Source organism: Syngnathus leptorhynchus, chromosome 1 (assembly GCF_054491065.1).
Source record: "Syngnathus leptorhynchus isolate UIUO chromosome 1, UIUO_Slep, whole genome shotgun sequence".
Lineage (NCBI taxonomy): Eukaryota > Metazoa > Chordata > Actinopteri > Syngnathiformes > Syngnathidae > Syngnathus > Syngnathus leptorhynchus.
In genome coordinates, this window is record NC_141195.1 from 4,011,125 (window position 1) to 4,015,292 (window position 4,168).

The 4,168-nt window shown below is 40.2% G+C and overlaps 1 non-coding gene across 1 annotated transcript; it reads right to left on the reverse strand.

Moving 5' to 3' along the window:
* Positions 1-2,282: 2,282 nt before the first annotated feature.
* Positions 2,283-2,471, reverse strand: LOC147061440 (U2 spliceosomal RNA). The gene has a single exon (XR_015068154.1). It is a non-coding gene; the product is annotated as a U2 spliceosomal RNA (small nuclear RNA).
* Between the last annotated feature and the right edge of the window lie 1,697 nt (positions 2,472-4,168).

A 4,168-nucleotide genomic window follows, 5' to 3' on the forward strand; every position in this document is an offset into this window, starting at 1 on the left:
ACATTTTGGAAATTCAAATTTCCCGCCCAGGCCTGTCTGTGATTGGTGGAGAGGAAACGGGTGAGGAGGGAACAGGTGAGGAGGGAACATGTGATGAGGGAACAGGTGATGAGAGAACCGGTGACGAGAGAACAGGTAACGGGGGAACAGATGAGGAGAGGGAAGGGGAGGGGCATGTGTCACCCCCATCAACAGAGAATGCAGAGGAAATTGATAGAGTAAAAGAAATGCCTACACGTAGTGGAGAGGAAACAAGTGAGGAAAAGGAAGGGGCATGTGGGAAGCAGACAAACGGAAAGTGACATGTCACAAGAAATAGCCACAGATGAGTTGAGTGCAGACACCCAGATTCCTTGTGCGCAAAAAGCTAAATGACTCGTATCTGAACGGTCCTTCCTCTGAATCGCCGTCAACATCAGAAAAGAGAGGAAAGCCTTGGAGCCCAGATAATGAGCTGGAAAAGTGCAGAGTATTCACTTCCTAGTCACCAAATGAAATCTCCTTTTTAAATATGGCTACATTTGACACCCTAAAGCCGCAATACCTTGAATTTAAGGTTGAGAGAGATGGACCGTGGTCAACAACATAAACAAGAGAACTCCCACTAAATTTAGGGGTCAGCACAACCGAAGTGCAATGGATGAGCCTCGCTCTGGGTGAACCACCTTTTTGATCATGGTGTCTTCCCTGACAGGTAAGTATGAGTTGTACAAGTTGCCGGGCCGATGTTTTTACCACACACCCCATTGTGGTGAATTGTCTTCGTGGGTTCGCTGGTCTTCTCAAAACACTTGTTGAAAAATGCTGGCTTTAAAGAAGGAAATGCTTCGGGGACACACGGCTGATTGGAAAAATGTTTTTTTCAGGCGATGTCAGAAGATGTTTTTCTCACGCTCCACAGACACGATGTTCAAAATGCCCCCCGTCTGCCAGGCAACGCCTTTCCGATACCTGGCGAGACCCATGATCTCACCGCTCTCCCTAGTAGCTACGCTTTTAGACCCCCTACATGTGTTGGATTTCTGCCCTTACAAGTCCCTCGACTTGGATGTTCTCCTGGTCCTGAACAACTGGCCATTCTATATTTCGTCGTGCATCTACATTCCTGAAACTAAACCACCCTGTCCACACCAATAGGCCTGTGCTTGACCTGAGGCATGACCCCGGCCCTGTGATTGCAACATACAGAGAGACATGCAGGCAAAAATATACCACACCATCTTCAGTCACGGGTTTAATTGCTACAAATGTGTGGCACACATACACACTCAGTGGATGAAACAGGATTCCTAGAACTGTTTAAATCGTACCTTTAGTCATTACAAAACTAAAGCATTATACATTAAGTAAAAAATAGATTCAAAAACACTACCATCATGCTTTGCTTTTGTTTCTACCCAAAATTGACTTAGCCCCACAACTTTGTTCACCTCTTTTTTCCTAGAGTCGCCATCTAGTGGTGATGGCAGCAACCATAATAAACCGTAAAAAATGAAGTAAAATAATATATCTGCAAAAACATGCCCATCACGCATGGCCTCTTTTAACCTGAGAACCCTAAAACTGTATGAATTTGTATTTATTAAAACCTCCAACATAACCACTGAATAATTTTATTCTTTTCTGAACAATTTTTGAAAATGACATTTTCTTTAAAATTTGAGAATAAGAATTGGAATAAAAATTCTTGGAACAATGATAGGAAAATCTCAAATAAAGAAAAACATTTTAATTATATTTTAGAACAGTACCCCCACACCTTTGTTCACCTCCTTTTTCTTAGTCGCCATCTAGTGGTGATGGCAGCAACCATAATAAACCATAGTAAATGAAGTTAAATAATATATCTGTCAAAACATGCCCATCATGCATTGTCTCTTTTAACCTGAGAACCCTAAAACTATGAATTTGTATTTATTGAAAATCTCCAACATTACCACTGAATAATATATATCTTTTTTTTCTGAACAAGTTTCGAAAATGACATTTTCTTAAAAACTTGAGGATAAGAATTGTAATAAAACTTCCAGGAAAAATGATCGGAAAATCTCAAGTAAAGAAACACATTTTAATTATATTTTAGAACGGTTACGTAAATTCTTGCTGCCTCTCAAGTCGAAACGTCTTAGATTTAGATTAGACCCCATCAAATATAATTGACTGCTTAATCCTGTAAGAATGGGGCAAAAGGATTGAAATGGTTTTCTATCATGCACACTATTGATTTGACCAGGAGAATCAATGGTCAAAATAAAAATGTTAAACACATTTTGAATTACCTAATGATTGGCACCATTCCTGGAGATACTGCAATCCCAGGTTGATACGTGGCGTGGACGGGGTAAGCCCCTTACACCTCCCTATTGCATAAATCAATTTAATATGTGGTCCCCGGATAGGAGAAATGTCAGATATTAAACTGATAAGAACAGATACTACACTTGATCTTAGCTAAAAGGCCGAGAAGCGATAGCCAGAAATGAGCTTGAGGCAACGACTTAAATGAAGAGACCACCAATTCAAGTTACGGTTACATATATCAACTAATGCTAATGCCACATACTGACCCCTGCGATTTCCCCAATTGTGGGAATCTCGACTGCATAATTTCTGGTAGTGGAGGATTGTGTTCTTTCTGTTTAAGACAAACATTTTGCGCAGTAGTACTAACACGGAGTTTAGGTCTACAGTGCTGTTACACACTGAACGCTTTTGAGTAGTGATGGACAATGAGGCTTCCTTGGTGTAACTGCCGAAGTCGAAGCAGTTGTGTCTTTCGCCGCTGAGCGGAGCTGTTGCGGCTCTGGCGAAGCTTCAAGTTTTGCATGGTGTGCAAATTATTTTTGTGTGAATTTATTTTTTGTTCCTTGTTATTTGTATATAGTTTGTAGCACTGTCTTGTTGATTTTAACTTGAGATAGAAACCGGGGGTAAGTTAGGCTTCGAGGGCACTTGATGTGATGTGAATTCCAGTACTTTTAGGTGAATCTTTATAGAATCAGTTCACTCAAAAGATTCATTGAAACAACTCGTTCAACGATTCGTGCCCCCACATCTTGTGTAAACAACCCATACACATCAAACAATACAACTTCCCCCCCCACCACCACCAATTATTATATATAATATTAATTGGCTCGGGTAAAAAACACATTTTTTTTCTATTATACAACACTTACACACTGACGTTGGCAACAGTCTCTCACCTAGTCGTGAACGGTAAGTTGCGTCACTGACTCGATCGTGAGCTGGAAAGTACGTCACTGACTCGTAAAGTCCCTCCTCCATCTATTACTCGCTGCTGATTGGTCGTTCGCGAAGATTCACGAATGAGTGACAGACAGCATTGCCGCTATGCCGTTGCCAGCCGACACACGTTATGCCGACATTGATGTTTTAATTTTGTATTTGTTGGCTTGTAGTTGATGATGTTAATATACCAAATGTGTTTGTGTTTGAATAAAAGGTTGGAAAAAAAGCCCGTTAAGCCGACAATTGTTACCAACTCATATAACAACGTAAAACACATATACATATTGTCATATAAAGCAGTTAACCAAATGTCTGATTTTTATGCTTTGATTGGCGAATATAAAAACAAGGAATAAAACACCAGAAAAGTTATAACATAAATGTTTAATGAAATAATAATGATAATAATAGCAATAATAATAATAAGAATAAGAATAAGAATACGAATAAGAATACGAATAAGAATAAAAGTACACCTCAAACCAGCAATCTAATGTGAAACTGCAGTCGATATGCATCCACGTTATTTAAAACCTACTATAAGTAAATCGTAAATCTACATTCTTGCTTACATAGTTCACGCTCGGAGACGCAACACGTTCACTAACTGATCCGTTGATGCACGGGAAGACAGTTCACCCATTGACTCTTTCGCGAACGGGAAAGTCAGGATTCGTTCCCTCACTGATCCGTTCTCACAATGAACTGGAAATACGAATCACTCACTCACTGATAAGTTCACTCACAGATTCGTTCACTCACAGCTTTGTTCACTTACAGTTCGTTCACTCACAGATTCGTTCACTCGCAGATTCGTTCACTCGCAGATTCGTTCACTCGCAGATTCGTTCACTCACAGATTCGTTCACTCACAGATTCGTTCATTGATGAACGGGAAATGCAATTCACGACTCGT